The following is an 18,701-nucleotide window of genomic DNA, read 5'->3' as shown; positions in this document are numbered from 1 at the left end:
GTGCGCACCCCGGGCAAACCGAGCTCCGAATCGTGCGCACCTTGGAGCACACTTCGGAGCCCTCCTTGGTGCGCACCGATGTTGCGCACCTCGGAGCGCACCCGGGGAAAACAATGCAATTAACCCGACTTTCGACTTCGTGGGCACCTCGGAGCGCTCTCGGGTTCGCACCTCGGAGCACACCGAGGTGCGCACCTTTGATGCGCTGCCTTCACCAATTTCCAGAAAAGGCAAGAAAACATTGAGAAGGTGTGCGCACCGAGGTGCCCACCCTGGCGAAGGTGCACGCGAGGTGCGCACCCGGGGCAAACCGGGCTCCGACTTCGTGCACGCCATGCTGCGCACCTTGGAGGGCCATGGTGCGCACCTTGGAGCACACTTCGGAGCGCTCAATGGTGCCCAACCCAGCCAAGGTGCCCACCGCGGCGAAGGTGCACGCGAGGTGCGCACCCGGGGCAAACCGGGCTCCGACTTCGTGCACGCCGCACCTTGGAGCACACTTCGGAGCGCTCCTTGGTGCGCACCAGGGCGCGCAACCCAGCCGAGGTGCCCACCCCGGCGAAGGTGCACGCGGGGTGCGCACCCGGGGCAAACCGGGCTCCGACTTCGTGCACGCCATGGTGCCCACCGCGGCGAAGGTGCACGCGAGGTGCGCACCCGGGGCAAACCGGGCTCCGACTTCGTGCACGCCGCACCTTGGAGCACACTTCGGAGCGCTCCTTGGTGCGCACCAGGGCGCGCAACCCAGCCGAGGTGCCCACCCCGGCGAAGGTGCACGCGAGGTGCGCACCCGGGGCAAACCGGGCTCCGACTTCGTGCACGCCATGGTGCCCACCGCGGCGAAGGTGCACGCGAGGTGCGCACCCGGGGCAAACCGGGCTCCGACTTCGTGCACGCCGCACCTTGGAGCACACTTCGGAGCGCTCCTTGGTGCGCACCATGGTGCCCACCAGGGCGCGCAACCCCGCCGAAGGTGCACGCGAGGTGCGCACCCGGGGCAAACCGGGCTCCGACTTCGTGCACGCCGCACCTTGGAGCACACTTCGGAGCGCTCCTTGGTGCGCACCAGGGCGCGCAACCCCGCCGAAGGTGCACGCGAGGTGCGCACCCGGGGCAAACCGGGCTCCGACTTCGTGCACGCCATGGTGCGCACCAGGGTGCCCACCGCGGCGAAGGTGCGCACCCGGGGCAAACCGGGCTCCGACTTCGTGCACGCCGCACCTTGGAGCACACTTCGGAGCGCTCCTTGGTGCGCACCAGGGCGCGCAACCCAGCCGAGGTGCCCACCCCGGCGAAGGTGCACGCGAGGTGCGCACCCGGGGCAAACCGGGCTCCGACTTCGTGCACGCCATGGTGCCCACCGCGGCGAAGGTGCGCACCCGGGGCAAACCGGGCTAGGACTTCGTGCACGCCGCACCTTGGAGCACACTTCGGAGCGCTCCTTGGTGCGCACCATGGTGCCCACCAGGCCGCGCAACCCAGCCAAGGTGTGCGCACCAAGGTGCACGCGAGGTGCGCACCCGGGGCAAACCGGGGTCCGGCTTCGTGCACGCCGCACCTTGGAGCACACATCGGGGCGCTCCCGGGTTCGCACCGGCGTTGCGCACCGTGGTGGGCACCTCGGAGCGCACCGTGGTGGGCACCTCGGAGCACACCAAGGTGGGCAGCGAGGTGCGCACCTTTGATGCGATGCCTTCACTAATTTCCATAAAAGGCAAAAAAAAACGAGATTTTAAAATTTCCGTTTTGAAAGATAGTGAGAAAAAGGGAATGCTGGTGCCATCTTGAGCCCGCCCTGGTGCGCAGCCCAGCCAAGGTGTGCGCACCAAGGTGCCCACCCTGGCGAAGGTGCGCGCCCGGGCAATTAACCCAACTTCCAACTTCGCGCGCGCCAGGGTGGGAGCGCACCCAACAACCGGGCCTGGGAAGAGCCAATGCGAGAAACCCCACCAAACGCTCTGACAAAAAAAGAGGGGGCGCTCCAGTAACCCCGCTTCGGAGCGCACCCTGGGCAAACCCAGCCAGGGTGCCAACCCCGGCCAAGGTGCAGGCGAGGTGCGCACCCGGGGCAAACCGGGCTCCGACAACGTGCACGCCGCACCTTGGAGCACACTTCGTAGCGCTCCCGGGTGCGCACCTCAGAGCACACCAAGGTGGGCAGCGAGGTGCGCACCTTTGATGCGCTGCCTTCACTAATTTCCAGAAAAGGCAAAAAAAAGAGGAGATTTTAAAATTTCCGTTTTGAAAGATAGTGAAAAAAACGGAACGCGGGTGCCATCTTGAGCCCGCCCTGGTGCACAGCCCAGGTAAGGTGCCCACCCTGGCAAAGGTGCGCACCCGGGCAATTAACCCTACTTCCGACTTCGTGCGCGCCAGGGTGGCAACCGGGCCTGGGAAGAGCCAATGCGAGAAACCCCACCAAACGCTCCGACAAAAAAAGAGGCGGCGCTCCAATAACCCCGCTTCGGAGCGCAGCCGGGGCAAACCCAGCCAAGGTGCCCACCCCGACGAAGGTGCACGCGAGGTGCGCACCCGGGGCAAACCGGGCTCCGACAACGTGCACGCAGCACCTTGGAGCACACTTCGAAGCACTCCCGGGTGCCCACCGGCGTTGCGCACCGTGGTGGGCAGCGAGGTGCGCACCTTTGATGCGCTGCCTTCACTAATTTCCAGAAAAGGCAAAAAAAAATGAGATTTTAAAATTTCCGTTTTGAAAGATAGTGAAAAAAACGGAACGCGGGTGCCATCTTGAGCCCGCCCTGGTGCGCAGCCCAGGCAAGGCATGCGCACCAAGGTGCCCACCCGCGGTGCACGCCCGGGGCAAACCGGGCTCCGACTTCGTGCAGGCCGCACCTTGGAGCACACTTCGGAGCGCTCCTTGGTGCGCACCATGGTGCCCACCAGGGCGCACCCGGGGCAAACCGGGCTCCGACTTCGTGCACGCCGCACCTTGGAGCACACATCGGAGCGCTCCCAGGTTCGCACCAGCGTTGCGCACCTTTGATGCGCTGCCTTCACTAATTTCCAGAAAAGGCAAAAAAAAACGATATTTTAAAATTTCCGTTCTGAAAGATAGTGAAAAAAACGGAACGCGGGTGCCATCTTGAGCCCTTCCTGGTGCGCAGCCCAGGCAAGTTGTGCGCACCAAGGTGCCCACCCTGGCGGAGGTGCGCGCCCGGGGCAAACCGGGCTCCGACTTCGTGCACTGCATGGTGCCCACCAAGGCGCGCAACCCAGCCAAGGTGCCCACCGCAGCGAAGGTGCACGCGAGGTGCGCACCCGAGGTGCACACCCGGGGCAAACCGAGCTCCGACTTCGTGCACGCCGCACCTTGGAGCACACTTCAGAGCGCTCCTTGGTGCGCACCAGGGCGCGCAACCCAGCCAAGGTGCTCACCCCGGCGAAGGTGCACGCGAGGTGCGCACCCGGGGCAAGCCGGGCTCGGACTTCGTGCACGCCGCACCTTGGAGCACACATCGGAGCGCTCCCGGGTTCGCACCAGCATTGCGCACCTTTGATGCGCTGCCTTCACTAATTTCCAGAAAAGGCAAAAAAAAAAAAAAAACGAGATTTTAAAATTTCCGTTTTGAAAGATAGTGAAAAAAACGGAACGCGGGTGCCATCTTGAGCCCGCCCTGGTGTGCAGCCCAGGCAAGTTGTGCGCACCAAGGCACCCACCCTGGCCAAGGTGGGTCACGGGGTGGGTCCTAGGGTGGGTAACGGGGTGGGTACTAAGGTGCGTGCCAAGGTGGGTCATGGGGTGGGTGCCAAGGTGGGCACCAGGGTGGGTGTGCACCAACCCTAGCCAGGGTAGGTCACGGGGTGGTTGTCGGGGTGGGCGTCAAGGAGCCAAGGTGGGTGGCAAGTAGCCAAGTTGCGTGCCAAGGTGGGTGTCGGGGTGGGTGCCAAGGATCCAAGGTGGGTGCCAAGGAACCAAGGTGGGTGTCTGGGTGGGTGCCGAGGTGGGAGCCAGGGTGGGTCCCAAGGTGAGTGCAAAGGTGGGTGCCAGGGTCAAGGTGAGTGCCAATGTGGGTTCCAAGGTGCCAGGGTCAGGGTGAGTGCCAATGTGGGTTCAAAGGTGCTAAGTTGGGTGCGAGGTTGGGTGCGAGGGTGGGTGGGTGCCAAGGTGTGCTAGGTGGAAGCCCGGGTGGGTCGGCATCCCATGGGTGTCGAGTTGGGTGCCTGATGGGTGCTTCTTGTCAAGTTTTAGTCGTCGGGACTCATTTCGAGCCTTAGAGGTCGTTTCTTGTCCGGTTGCCCTGTCTTCGACCTGGGAACCCAATTTTGGTCCTCGGGTCCCATTTTTTTTTGTCTCGCATCCCACTTTTGGCCTGTGGCCTTTTCGGGGTCGATTCTCGTTTTGGGCATCAGAGCATGTTTCTTCTCCTAAAACCCAATATTTGTTTATTAAGTCTCGGAACACATTTTTGTTCTCGTGGACCCATCATGGGTCTTGGAACGCATTTGTGGTCCTTGGGTCCCATTTTGCATCCCGAAACTTGTGTTTTGGTGCTTGATCCCTATTTTGGGTGCCCACCTTGCACCAAGTGCGCACCCGGGGCAAACCGAGCGCCTTGGTGCACCGGGGCAAGATCGAGCGTGCACCCGAGGCGCCCCGAACATGCACCAAGGTGCACTCGGCCCACATGTGAGCGCAGGTCGTTGCGCCCGAGGTGGTGTGTGGGCACCGCGTTGCAGACGGGACACTGCACGCACACGACGCCCCGTCCAGGTGCACGCACGTAGGCCGGGCCGGGTGCACACCCGACGCCCTAGCAAGGTGCGCGCACCCGGGCAGGGCTCACACTTGGCGAACGGGGCGCACTTCGCGAGGGAGGGTGTGCACCTCGACGGGGGTGGGTGGCCGGGGTGGATTCGCACGTGGGTCGCGGTTTGCTAAGTACACACTGCGACAAGCTCATAACGGGTGCGATCATACCAGCGTTAGTGCACCGGATCCCATCAGAACTCCGCAGTTAAGCGCGCTTGGGCCGGAGTAGTATTGGGATGGGTGACCTCCCGGGAAGTCCCGGTGTTGCACCCTTTCTTAGTTTTTCGCCGGGCGTCGCAATGCTATTTGAATAAACCTTTTGCCCGTTTGCGTTCTCGTCGGGGCCGGGCCGGGCCGGGGTGCGCTGCCCGCACTACCGCGCGCGCGGGGGCGACACCGAGCGCGCACCCGAGGCGCCCCGAGCACACAGGCCACGGTGCAACCCGGGCGTTGTGCGCGCACCCCGGTGCGCCCGAGGTGCTGCGCGCGCACCCAGGTGAAATCGGTGTGCACCTCGGCCAGTGCGCGCTCGGTCGAGTCGCGCACGTTGGCCAAGGTGCACGGTGATGTTTCTTACTCTAAGGTTCCGCACCAGACGCCCGGGACAGGTGAGCGAAGCTGGGCGGGGCCGGGTGCGCGGCCGGGGCAGGTGCACGCAGCTGGAGAGAGCTTTGGAGCACACCAGAGGTGCGCACCTTGGAGCACACTTCGGAGCGCACCAATGATGCGCTCCATTCAAAAGTTTCCTGAAAAGGCAAAAAAAGTTGAGATTATAGAATTTCCCACTTGAGAGATTGTAAAAAAAAAAAATTTAAAATGAAGGAAACGCGGGTGCCAAGGTGTGCGCGCCCGGGTGCGCAGCCCAGCCAAGGTGTGCGCACCAAGGCGCCCACCCTGGCGAAGGTGCACGCAAGGTGCGCACCCGAGGCAAACCGGACAATTAACCCAACTTTCGACTTCGCGCGCACCTGCGCACCTTGGAGCGCACTTCGGAGCGCTCCTTGGTGCGCACCAATCTTGGGCACCTCGGAGTGCACCATGGCGCCCACCAAGGTGCGCACCCGGGGCAAACCGAGCTCCGACTTCGTGCGCACCTTGGAGCGCACGAAAGGTGCGCACCATGGCGCCCACCAAGGTGCGCAGCCCAGCCAAGGCGTGCGCATCAAGGTGCGCACCCTGGCGAAGGTGCGCACCCGGGGCAAACCGAGCTCCGACTTCGTGCGCACCTTGGAGCGCACAAAGGGTGCGCAACCCAGCCAAGGTGTGCGCACCCCGGGCAAACCGAGCTCCGAATCGTGCGCACCTTGGAGCACACTTCAGAGCCCTCCTTGGTGCGCACCGATGTTGCGCACCTCGGAGCGCACCCGGGGAAAACAATGCAATTAACCCGACTTTCGACTTCGTGGGCACCTCGGAGCGCTCTCGGGTTCGCACCTCGGAGCACACCGAGGTGCGCACCTTTGATGCGCTGCCTTCACCAATTTCCAGAAAAGGCAAGAAAACATTGAGAAGGTGTGCGCACCGAGGTGCCCACCCTGGCGAAGGTGCACGCGAGGTGCGCACCCGGGGCAAACCGGGCTCCGACTTCGTGCACGCCATGCTGCGCACCTTGGAGGGCCATGGTGCGCACCTTGGAGCACACTTCGGAGCGCTCAATGGTGCCCAACCCAGCCAAGGTGCCCACCGCGGCGAAGGTGCACGCGAGGTGCGCACCCGGGGCAAACCGGGCTCCGACTTCGTGCACGCCGCACCTTGGAGCACACTTCGGAGCGCTCCTTGGTGCGCACCAGGGCGCGCAACCCAGCCGAGGTGCCCACCCCGGCGAAGGTGCACGCGGGGTGCGCACCCGGGGCAAACCGGGCTCCGACTTCGTGCACGCCATGGTGCCCACCGCGGCGAAGGTGCACGCGAGGTGCGCACCCGGGGCAAACCGGGCTCCGACTTCGTGCACGCCGCACCTTGGAGCACACTTCGGAGCGCTCCTTGGTGCGCACCAGGGCGCGCAACCCAGCCGAGGTGCCCACCCCGGCGAAGGTGCACGCGAGGTGCGCACCCGGGGCAAACCGGGCTCCGACTTCGTGCACGCCATGGTGCCCACCGCGGCGAAGGTGCACGCGAGGTGCGCACCCGGGGCAAACCGGGCTCCGACTTCGTGCACGCCGCACCTTGGAGCACACTTCGGAGCGCTCCTTGGTGCGCACCATGGTGCCCACCAGGGCGCGCAACCCCGCCGAAGGTGCACGCGAGGTGCGCACCCGGGGCAAACCGGGCTCCGACTTCGTGCACGCCGCACCTTGGAGCACACTTCGGAGCGCTCCTTGGTGCGCACCAGGGCGCGCAACCCCGCCGAAGGTGCACGCGAGGTGCGCACCCGGGGCAAACCGGGCTCCGACTTCGTGCACGCCATGGTGCGCACCAGGGTGCCCACCGCGGCGAAGGTGCGCACCCGGGGCAAACCGGGCTCCGACTTCGTGCACGCCGCACCTTGGAGCACACTTCGGAGCGCTCCTTGGTGCGCACCAGGGCGCGCAACCCAGCCGAGGTGCCCACCCCGGCGAAGGTGCACGCGAGGTGCGCACCCGGGGCAAACCGGGCTCCGACTTCGTGCACGCCATGGTGCCCACCGCGGCGAAGGTGCGCACCCGGGGCAAACCGGGCTAGGACTTCGTGCACGCCGCACCTTGGAGCACACTTCGGAGCGCTCCTTGGTGCGCACCATGGTGCCCACCAGGCCGCGCAACCCAGCCAAGGTGTGCGCACCAAGGTGCACGCGAGGTGCGCACCCGGGGCAAACCGGGGTCCGGCTTCGTGCACGCCGCACCTTGGAGCACACATCGGGGCGCTCCCGGGTTCGCACCGGCGTTGCGCACCGTGGTGGGCACCTCGGAGCGCACCGTGGTGGGCACCTCGGAGCACACCAAGGTGGGCAGCGAGGTGCGCACCTTTGATGCGATGCCTTCACTAATTTCCATAAAAGGCAAAAAAAAACGAGATTTTAAAATTTCCGTTTTGAAAGATAGTGAGAAAAAGGGAATGCTGGTGCCATCTTGAGCCCGCCCTGGTGCGCAGCCCAGCCAAGGTGTGCGCACCAAGGTGCCCACCCTGGCGAAGGTGCGCGCCCGGGCAATTAACCCAACTTCCAACTTCGCGCGCGCCAGGGTGGGAGCGCACCCAACAACCGGGCCTGGGAAGAGCCAATGCGAGAAACCCCACCAAACGCTCTGACAAAAAAAGAGGGGGCGCTCCAGTAACCCCGCTTCGGAGCGCACCCTGGGCAAACCCAGCCAGGGTGCCCACCCCGGCCAAGGTGCAGGCGAGGTGCGCACCCGGGGCAAACCGGGCTCCGACAACGTGCACGCCGCACCTTGGAGCACACTTCGTAGCGCTCCCGGGTGCGCACCTCAGAGCACACCAAGGTGGGCAGCGAGGTGCGCACCTTTGATGCGCTGCCTTCACTAATTTCCAGAAAAGGCAAAAAAAAGAGGAGATTTTAAAATTTCCGTTTTGAAAGATAGTGAAAAAAACGGAACGCGGGTGCCATCTTGAGCCCGCCCTGGTGCACAGCCCAGGTAAGGTGCCCACCCTGGCAAAGGTGCGCACCCGGGCAATTAACCCTACTTCCGACTTCGTGCGCGCCAGGGTGGCAACCGGGCCTGGGAAGAGCCAATGCGAGAAACCCCACCAAACGCTCCGACAAAAAAAGAGGCGGCGCTCCAATAACCCCGCTTCGGAGCGCAGCCGGGGCAAACCCAGCCAAGGTGCCCACCCCGACGAAGGTGCACGCGAGGTGCGCACCCGGGGCAAACCGGGCTCCGACAACGTGCACGCAGCACCTTGGAGCACACTTCGAAGCACTCCCGGGTGCCCACCGGCGTTGCGCACCGTGGTGGGCAGCGAGGTGCGCACCTTTGATGCGCTGCCTTCACTAATTTCCAGAAAAGGCAAAAAAAAATGAGATTTTAAAATTTCCGTTTTGAAAGATAGTGAAAAAAACGGAACGCGGGTGCCATCTTGAGCCCGCCCTGGTGCGCAGCCCAGGCAAGGCATGCGCACCAAGGTGCCCACCCGCGGTGCACGCCCGGGGCAAACCGGGCTCCGACTTCGTGCAGGCCGCACCTTGGAGCACACTTCGGAGCGCTCCTTGGTGCGCACCATGGTGCCCACCAGGGCGCACCCGGGGCAAACCGGGCTCCGACTTCGTGCACGCCGCACCTTGGAGCACACATCGGAGCGCTCCCAGGTTCGCACCAGCGTTGCGCACCTTTGATGCGCTGCCTTCACTAATTTCCAGAAAAGGCAAAAAAAAACGATATTTTAAAATTTCCGTTCTGAAAGATAGTGAAAAAAACGGAACGCGGGTGCCATCTTGAGCCCTTCCTGGTGCGCAGCCCAGGCAAGTTGTGCGCACCAAGGTGCCCACCCTGGCGGAGGTGCGCGCCCGGGGCAAACCGGGCTCCGACTTCGTGCACTGCATGGTGCCCACCAAGGCGCGCAACCCAGCCAAGGTGCCCACCGCAGCGAAGGTGCACGCGAGGTGCGCACCCGAGGTGCACACCCGGGGCAAACCGAGCTCCGACTTCGTGCACGCCGCACCTTGGAGCACACTTCAGAGCGCTCCTTGGTGCGCACCAGGGCGCGCAACCCAGCCAAGGTGCTCACCCCGGCGAAGGTGCACGCGAGGTGCGCACCCGGGGCAAGCCGGGCTCGGACTTCGTGCACGCCGCACCTTGGAGCACACATCGGAGCGCTCCCGGGTTCGCACCAGCATTGCGCACCTTTGATGCGCTGCCTTCACTAATTTCCAGAAAAGGCAAAAAAAAAAAAAAAACGAGATTTTAAAATTTCCGTTTTGAAAGATAGTGAAAAAAACGGAACGCGGGTGCCATCTTGAGCCCGCCCTGGTGTGCAGCCCAGGCAAGTTGTGCGCACCAAGGCACCCACCCTGGCCAAGGTGGGTCACGGGGTGGGTCCTAGGGTGGGTAACGGGGTGGGTACTAAGGTGCGTGCCAAGGTGGGTCATGGGGTGGGTGCCAAGGTGGGCACCAGGGTGGGTGTGCACCAACCCTAGCCAGGGTAGGTCACGGGGTGGTTGTCGGGGTGGGCGTCAAGGAGCCAAGGTGGGTGGCAAGTAGCCAAGTTGCGTGCCAAGGTGGGTGTCGGGGTGGGTGCCAAGGATCCAAGGTGGGTGCCAAGGAACCAAGGTGGGTGTCTGGGTGGGTGCCGAGGTGGGAGCCAGGGTGGGTCCCAAGGTGAGTGCAAAGGTGGGTGCCAGGGTCAAGGTGAGTGCCAATGTGGGTTCCAAGGTGCCAGGGTCAGGGTGAGTGCCAATGTGGGTTCAAAGGTGCTAAGTTGGGTGCGAGGTTGGGTGCGAGGGTGGGTGGGTGCCAAGGTGTGCTAGGTGGAAGCCCGGGTGGGTCGGCATCCCATGGGTGTCGAGTTGGGTGCCTGATGGGTGCTTCTTGTCAAGTTTTAGTCGTCGGGACTCATTTCGAGCCTTAGAGGTCGTTTCTTGTCCGGTTGCCCTGTCTTCGACCTGGGAACCCAATCTTGGTCCTCGGGTCCCATTTTTTTTTGTCTCGCATCCCACTTTTGGCCTGTGGCCTTTTCGGGGTCAATTCTCGTTTTGGGCATCAGAGCATGTTTCTTCTCCTAAAACCCAATATTTGTTTATTAAGTCTCGGAACACATTTTTGTTCTCGTGGACCCATCATGGGTCTTGGAACGCATTTGTGGTCCTTGGGTCCCATTTTGCATCCCGAAACTTGTGTTTTGGTGCTTGATCCCTATTTTGGGTGCCCACCTTGCACCAAGTGCGCACCCGGGGCAAACCGAGCGCCTTGGTGCACCGGGGCAAGATCGAGCGTGCACCCGAGGCGCCCCGAACATGCACCAAGGTGCACTCGGCCCACATGTGAGCGCAGGTCGTTGCGCCCGAGGTGGTGTGTGGGCACCGCGTTGCAGACGGGACACTGCACGCACACGACGCCCCGTCCAGGTGCACGCACGTAGGCCGGGCCGGGTGCACACCCGACGCCCTAGCAAGGTGCGCGCACCCGGGCAGGGCTCACACTTGGCGAACGGGGCGCACTTCGCGAGGGAGGGTGTGCACCTCGACGGGGGTGGGTGGCCGGGGTGGATTCGCACGTGGGTCGCGGTTTGCTAAGTACACACTGCGACAAGCTCATAACGGGTGCGATCATACCAGCGTTAGTGCACCGGATCCCATCAGAACTCCGCAGTTAAGCGCGCTTGGGCCGGAGTAGTACTGGGATGGGTGACCTCCCGGGAAGTCCCGGTGTTGCACCCTTTCTTAGTTTTTCGCCGGGCGTCGCAATGCTATTTGAATAAACCTTTTGCCCGTTTGCGTTCTCGTCGGGGCCGGGCCGGGCCGGGGTGCGCTGCCCGCACTACCGCGCGCGCGGGGGCGACACCGAGCGCGCACCCGAGGCGCCCCGAGCACACAGGCCACGGTGCAACCCGGGCGTTGTGCGCGCACCCCGGTGCGCCCGAGGTGCTGCGCGCGCACCCAGGTGAAATCGGTGTGCACCTCGGCCAGTGCGCGCTCGGTCGAGTCGCGCACGTTGGCCAAGGTGCACGGTGATGTTTCTTACTCTAAGGTTCCGCACCAGACGCCCGGGACAGGTGAGCGAAGCTGGGCGGGGCCGGGTGCGCGGCCGGGGCAGGTGCACGCAGCTGGAGAGAGCTTTGGAGCACACCAGAGGTGCGCACCTTGGAGCACACTTCGGAGCGCACCAATGATGCGCTCCATTCAAAAGTTTCCTGAAAAGGCAAAAAAAGTTGAGATTATAGAATTTCCCACTTGAGAGATTGTAAAAAAAAAAAATTTAAAATGAAGGAAACGCGGGTGCCAAGGTGTGCGCGCCCGGGTGCGCAGCCCAGCCAAGGTGTGCGCACCAAGGCGCCCACCCTGGCGAAGGTGCACGCAAGGTGCGCACCCGAGGCAAACCGGACAATTAACCCAACTTTCGACTTCGCGCGCACCTGCGCACCTTGGAGCGCACTTCGGAGCGCTCCTTGGTGCACACCAATCTTGGGCACCTCGGAGTGCACCATGGCGCCCACCAAGGTGCGCACCCGGGGCAAACCGAGCTCCGACTTCGTGCGCACCTTGGAGCGCACGAAAGGTGCGCACCATGGCGCCCACCAAGGTGCGCAGCCCAGCCAAGGCGTGCGCATCAAGGTGCGCACCCTGGCGAAGGTGCGCACCCGGGGCAAACCGAGCTCCGACTTCGTGCGCACCTTGGAGCGCACAAAGGGTGCGCAACCCAGCCAAGGTGTGCGCACCCCGGGCAAACCGAGCTCCGAATCGTGCGCACCTTGGAGCACACTTCGGAGCCCTCCTTGGTGCGCACCGATGTTGCGCACCTCGGAGCGCACCCGGGGAAAACAATGCAATTAACCCGACTTTCGACTTCGTGGGCACCTCGGAGCGCTCTCGGGTTCGCACCTCGGAGCACACCGAGGTGCGCACCTTTGATGCGCTGCCTTCACCAATTTCCAGAAAAGGCAAGAAAACATTGAGAAGGTGTGCGCACCGAGGTGCCCACCCTGGCGAAGGTGCACGCGAGGTGCGCACCCGGGGCAAACCGGGCTCCGACTTCGTGCACGCCATGCTGCGCACCTTGGAGGGCCATGGTGCGCACCTTGGAGCACACTTCGGAGCGCTCAATGGTGCCCAACCCAGCCAAGGTGCCCACCGCGGCGAAGGTGCACGCGAGGTGCGCACCCGGGGCAAACCGGGCTCCGACTTCGTGCACGCCGCACCTTGGAGCACACTTCGGAGCGCTCCTTGGTGCGCACCAGGGCGCGCAACCCAGCCGAGGTGCCCACCCCGGCGAAGGTGCACGCGGGGTGCGCACCCGGGGCAAACCGGGCTCCGACTTCGTGCACGCCATGGTGCCCACCGCGGCGAAGGTGCACGCGAGGTGCGCACCCGGGGCAAACCGGGCTCCGACTTCGTGCACGCCGCACCTTGGAGCACACTTCGGAGCGCTCCTTGGTGCGCACCAGGGCGCGCAACCCAGCCGAGGTGCCCACCCCGGCGAAGGTGCACGCGAGGTGCGCACCCGGGGCAAACCGGGCTCCGACTTCGTGCACGCCATGGTGCCCACCGCGGCGAAGGTGCACGCGAGGTGCGCACCCGGGGCAAACCGGGCTCCGACTTCGTGCACGCCGCACCTTGGAGCACACTTCGGAGCGCTCCTTGGTGCGCACCATGGTGCCCACCAGGGCGCGCAACCCCGCCGAAGGTGCACGCGAGGTGCGCACCCGGGGCAAACCGGGCTCCGACTTCGTGCACGCCGCACCTTGGAGCACACTTCGGAGCGCTCCTTGGTGCGCACCAGGGCGCGCAACCCCGCCGAAGGTGCACGCGAGGTGCGCACCCGGGGCAAACCGGGCTCCGACTTCGTGCACGCCATGGTGCGCACCAGGGTGCCCACCGCGGTGAAGGTGCGCACCCGGGGCAAACCGGGCTCCGACTTCGTGCACGCCGCACCTTGGAGCACACTTCGGAGCGCTCCTTGGTGCGCACCAGGGCGCGCAACCCAGCCGAGGTGCCCACCCCGGCGAAGGTGCACGCGAGGTGCGCACCCGGGGCAAACCGGGCTCCGACTTCGTGCACGCCATGGTGCCCACCGCGGCGAAGGTGCGCACCCGGGGCAAACCGGGCTAGGACTTCGTGCACGCCGCACCTTGGAGCACACTTCGGAGCGCTCCTTGGTGCGCACCATGGTGCCCACCAGGCCGCGCAACCCAGCCAAGGTGTGCGCACCAAGGTGCACGCGAGGTGCGCACCCGGGGCAAACCGGGGTCCGGCTTCGTGCACGCCGCACCTTGGAGCACACATCGGGGCGCTCCCGGGTTCGCACCGGCGTTGCGCACCGTGGTGGGCACCTCGGAGCGCACCGTGGTGGGCACCTCGGAGCACACCAAGGTGGGCAGCGAGGTGCGCACCTTTGATGCGATGCCTTCACTAATTTCCATAAAAGGCAAAAAAAAACGAGATTTTAAAATTTCCGTTTTGAAAGATAGTGAGAAAAAGGGAATGCTGGTGCCATCTTGAGCCCGCCCTGGTGCGCAGCCCAGCCAAGGTGTGCGCACCAAGGTGCCCACCCTGGCGAAGGTGCGCGCCCGGGCAATTAACCCAACTTCCAACTTCGCGCGCGCCAGGGTGGGAGCGCACCCAACAACCGGGCCTGGGAAGAGCCAATGCGAGAAACCCCACCAAACGCTCTGACAAAAAAAGAGGGGGCGCTCCAGTAACCCCGCTTCGGAGCGCACCCTGGGCAAACCCAGCGAGGGTGCCCACCCCGGCCAAGGTGCAGGCGAGGTGCGCACCCGGGGCAAACCGGGCTCCGACAACGTGCACGCCGCACCTTGGAGCACACTTCGTAGCGCTCCCGGGTGCGCACCTCAGAGCACACCAAGGTGGGCAGCGAGGTGCGCACCTTTGATGCGCTGCCTTCACTAATTTCCAGAAAAGGCAAAAAAAAGAGGAGATTTTAAAATTTCCGTTTTGAAAGATAGTGAAAAAAACGGAACGCGGGTGCCATCTTGAGCCCGCCCTGGTGCACAGCCCAGGTAAGGTGCCCACCCTGGCAAAGGTGCGCACCCGGGCAATTAACCCTACTTCCGACTTCGTGCGCGCCAGGGTGGCAACCGGGCCTGGGAAGAGCCAATGCGAGAAACCCCACCAAACGCTCCGACAAAAAAAGAGGCGGCGCTCCAATAACCCCGCTTCGGAGCGCAGCCGGGGCAAACCCAGCCAAGGTGCCCACCCCGACGAAGGTGCACGCGAGGTGCGCACCCGGGGCAAACCGGGCTCCGACAACGTGCACGCAGCACCTTGGAGCACACTTCGAAGCACTCCCGGGTGCCCACCGGCGTTGCGCACCGTGGTGGGCAGCGAGGTGCGCACCTTTGATGCGCTGCCTTCACTAATTTCCAGAAAAGGCAAAAAAAAATGAGATTTTAAAATTTCCGTTTTGAAAGATAGTGAAAAAAACGGAACGCGGGTGCCATCTTGAGCCCGCCCTGGTGCGCAGCCCAGGCAAGGCATGCGCACCAAGGTGCCCACCCGCGGTGCACGCCCGGGGCAAACCGGGCTCCGACTTCGTGCAGGCCGCACCTTGGAGCACACTTCGGAGCGCTCCTTGGTGCGCACCATGGTGCCCACCAGGGCGCACCCGGGGCAAACCGGGCTCCGACTTCGTGCACGCCGCACCTTGGAGCACACATCGGAGCGCTCCCAGGTTCGCACCAGCGTTGCGCACCTTTGATGCGCTGCCTTCACTAATTTCCAGAAAAGGCAAAAAAAAACGATATTTTAAAATTTCCGTTCTGAAAGATAGTGAAAAAAACGGAACGCGGGTGCCATCTTGAGCCCTTCCTGGTGCGCAGCCCAGGCAAGTTGTGCGCACCAAGGTGCCCACCCTGGCGGAGGTGCGCGCCCGGGGCAAACCGGGCTCCGACTTCGTGCACTGCATGGTGCCCACCAAGGCGCGCAACCCAGCCAAGGTGCCCACCGCAGCGAAGGTGCACGCGAGGTGCGCACCCGAGGTGCACACCCGGGGCAAACCGAGCTCCGACTTCGTGCACGCCGCACCTTGGAGCACACTTCAGAGCGCTCCTTGGTGCGCACCAGGGCGCGCAACCCAGCCAAGGTGCTCACCCCGGCGAAGGTGCACGCGAGGTGCGCACCCGGGGCAAGCCGGGCTCGGACTTCGTGCACGCCGCACCTTGGAGCACACATCGGAGCGCTCCCGGGTTCGCACCAGCATTGCGCACCTTTGATGCGCTGCCTTCACTAATTTCCAGAAAAGGCAAAAAAAAAAAAAAAAACGAGATTTTAAAATTTCCGTTTTGAAAGATAGTGAAAAAAACGGAACGCGGGTGCCATCTTGAGCCCGCCCTGGTGTGCAGCCCAGGCAAGTTGTGCGCACCAAGGCACCCACCCTGGCCAAGGTGGGTCACGGGGTGGGTCCTAGGGTGGGTAACGGGGTGGGTACTAAGGTGCGTGCCAAGGTGGGTCATGGGGTGGGTGCCAAGGTGGGCACCAGGGTGGGTGTGCACCAACCCTAGCCAGGGTAGGTCACGGGGTGGTTGTCGGGGTGGGCGTCAAGGAGCCAAGGTGGGTGGCAAGTAGCCAAGTTGCGTGCCAAGGTGGGTGTCGGGGTGGGTGCCAAGGATCCAAGGTGGGTGCCAAGGAACCAAGGTGGGTGTCTGGGTGGGTGCCGAGGTGGGAGCCAGGGTGGGTCCCAAGGTGAGTGCAAAGGTGGGTGCCAGGGTCAAGGTGAGTGCCAATGTGGGTTCCAAGGTGCCAGGGTCAGGGTGAGTGCCAATGTGGGTTCAAAGGTGCTAAGTTGGGTGCGAGGTTGGGTGCGAGGGTGGGTGGGTGCCAAGGTGTGCTAGGTGGAAGCCCGGGTGGGTCGGCATCCCATGGGTGTCGAGTTGGGTGCCTGATGGGTGCTTCTTGTCAAGTTTTAGTCGTCGGGACTCATTTCGAGCCTTAGAGGTCGTTTCTTGTCCGGTTGCCCTGTCTTCGACCTGGGAACCCAATTTTGGTCCTCGGGTCCCATTTTTTTTTGTCTCGCATCCCACTTTTGGCCTGTGGCCTTTTCGGGGTCGATTCTCGTTTTGGGCATCAGAGCATGTTTCTTCTCCTAAAACCCAATATTTGTTTATTAAGTCTCGGAACACATTTTTGTTCTCGTGGACCCATCATGGGTCTTGGAACGCATTTGTGGTCCTTGGGTCCCATTTTGCATCCCGAAACTTGTGTTTTGGTGCTTGATCCCTATTTTGGGTGCCCACCTTGCACCAAGTGCGCACCCGGGGCAAACCGAGCGCCTTGGTGCACCGGGGCAAGATCGAGCGTGCACCCGAGGCGCCCCGAACATGCACCAAGGTGCACTCGGCCCACATGTGAGCGCAGGTCGTTGCGCCCGAGGTGGTGTGTGGGCACCGCGTTGCAGACGGGACACTGCACGCACACGACGCCCCGTCCAGGTGCACGCACGTAGGCCGGGCCGGGTGCACACCCGACGCCCTAGCAAGGTGCGCGCACCCGGGCAGGGCTCACACTTGGCGAACGGGGCGCACTTCGCGAGGGAGGGTGTGCACCTCGACGGGGGTGGGTGGCCGGGGTGGATTCGCACGTGGGTCGCGGTTTGCTAAGTACACACTGCGACAAGCTCATAACGGGTGCGATCATACCAGCGTTAGTGCACCGGATCCCATCAGAACTCCGCAGTTAAGCGCGCTTGGGCCGGAGTAGTACTGGGATGGGTGACCTCCCGGGAAGTCCCGGTGTTGCACCCTTTTTTAGTTTTTCGCCGGGCGTCGCAATGCTATTTGAATAAACCTTTTGCCCGTTTGCGTTCTCGTCGGGGCCGGGCCGGGCCGGGGTGCGCTGCCCGCACTACCGCGCGCGCGGGGGGCGACACCGAGCGCGCACCCGAGGCGCCCCGAGCACACAGGCCACGGTGCAACCCGGGCGTTGTGCGCGCACCCCGGTGCGCCCGAGGTGCTGCGCGCGCACCCAGGTGAAATCGGTGTGCACCTCGGCCAGTGCGCGCTCGGTCGAGTCGCGCACGTTGGCCAAGGTGCACGGTGATGTTTCTTACTCTAAGGTTCCGCACCAGACGCCCGGGACAGGTGAGCGAAGCTGGGCGGGGCCGGGTGCGCGGCCGGGGCAGGTGCACGCAGCTAGAGAGAGCTTTGGAGCACACCAGAGGTGCGCACCTTGGAGCACACTTCGGAGCGCACCAATGATGCGCTCCATTCAAAAGTTTCCTGAAAAGGCAAAAAAAGTTGAGATTATAGAATTTCCCACTTGAGAGATTGTAAAAAAAAAAAATTTAAAATGAAGGAAACGCGGGTGCCAAGGTGTGCGCGCCCGGGTGCGCAGCCCAGCCAAGGTGTGCGCACCAAGGCGCCCACCCTGGCGAAGGTGCACGCAAGGTGCGCACCCGAGGCAAACCGGACAATTAACCCAACTTTCGACTTCGCGCGCACCTGCGCACCTTGGAGCGCACTTCGGAGCGCTCCTTGGTGCGCACCAATCTTGGGCACCTCGGAGTGCACCATGGCGCCCACCAAGGTGCGCACCCGGGGCAAACCGAGCTCCGACTTCGTGCGCACCTTGGAGCGCACGAAAGGTGCGCACCATGGCGCCCACCAAGGTGCGCAGCCCAGCCAAGGCGTGCGCATCAAGGTGCGCACCCTGGCGAAGGTGCGCACCCGGGGCAAACCGAGCTCCGACTTCGTGCGCACCTTGGAGCGCACAAAGGGTGCGCAACCCAGCCAAGGTGTGCGCACCCCGGGCAAACCGAGCTCCGAATCGTGCGCACCTTGGAGCACACTTCGGAGCCCTCCTTGGTGCGCACCGATGTTGCGCACCTCGGAGCGCACCCGGGGAAAACAATGCAATTAACCCGACTTTCGACTTCGTGGGCACCTCGGAGCGCTCTCGGGTTCGCACCTCGGAGCACACCGAGGTGCGCACCTTTGATGCGCTGCCTTCACCAATTTCCAGAAAAGGCAAGAAAACATTGAGAAGGTGTGCGCACCGAGGTGCCCACCCTGGCGAAGGTGCACGCGAGGTGCGCACCCGGGGCAAACCGGGCTCCGACTTCGTGCACGCCATGCTGCGCACCTTGGAGGGCCATGGTGCGCACCTTGGAGCACACTTCGGAGCGCTCAATGGTGCCCAACCCAGCCAAGGTGCCCACCGCGGCGAAGGTGCACGCGAGGTGCGCACCCGGGGCAAACCGGGCTCCGACTTCGTGCACGCCGCACCTTGGAGCACACTTCGGAGCGCTCCTTGGTGCGCACCAGGGCGCGCAACCCAGCCGAGGTGCCCACCCCGGCGAAGGTGCACGCGGGGTGCGCACCCGGGGCAAACCGG

General features: G+C 63.7%; 3 non-coding genes across 3 annotated transcripts; all 3 read left to right on the top strand.

Annotated features, from left to right (window-relative positions):
• Positions 1-4,925: 4,925 nt before the first annotated feature.
• LOC131872489 (5S ribosomal RNA) lies at positions 4,926-5,044 on the top strand. Its single transcript, XR_009370638.1, has one exon. It is a non-coding gene; the product is annotated as a 5S ribosomal RNA (ribosomal RNA).
• Positions 5,045-10,959: 5,915 nt separating this feature from the next.
• Positions 10,960-11,078, top strand: LOC131872494 (5S ribosomal RNA). Its single transcript, XR_009370643.1, has one exon. It is a non-coding gene; the product is annotated as a 5S ribosomal RNA (ribosomal RNA).
• Positions 11,079-16,994: 5,916 nt separating this feature from the next.
• On the top strand, positions 16,995-17,113 carry LOC131872493 (5S ribosomal RNA). The gene has a single exon (XR_009370642.1). It is a non-coding gene; the product is annotated as a 5S ribosomal RNA (ribosomal RNA).
• The last annotated feature ends 1,588 nt before the right edge of the window (positions 17,114-18,701 follow it).

The sequence above is a fragment of the Cryptomeria japonica genome, unplaced genomic scaffold, assembly GCF_030272615.1.
Source record: "Cryptomeria japonica unplaced genomic scaffold, Sugi_1.0 HiC_scaffold_621, whole genome shotgun sequence".
Classification (NCBI taxonomy): domain Eukaryota; kingdom Viridiplantae; phylum Streptophyta; class Pinopsida; order Cupressales; family Cupressaceae; genus Cryptomeria; species Cryptomeria japonica.
The sequence above is the reverse complement of the archived record's forward strand: the minus strand, read 5'-3'. Positions and strand labels throughout refer to the sequence as shown.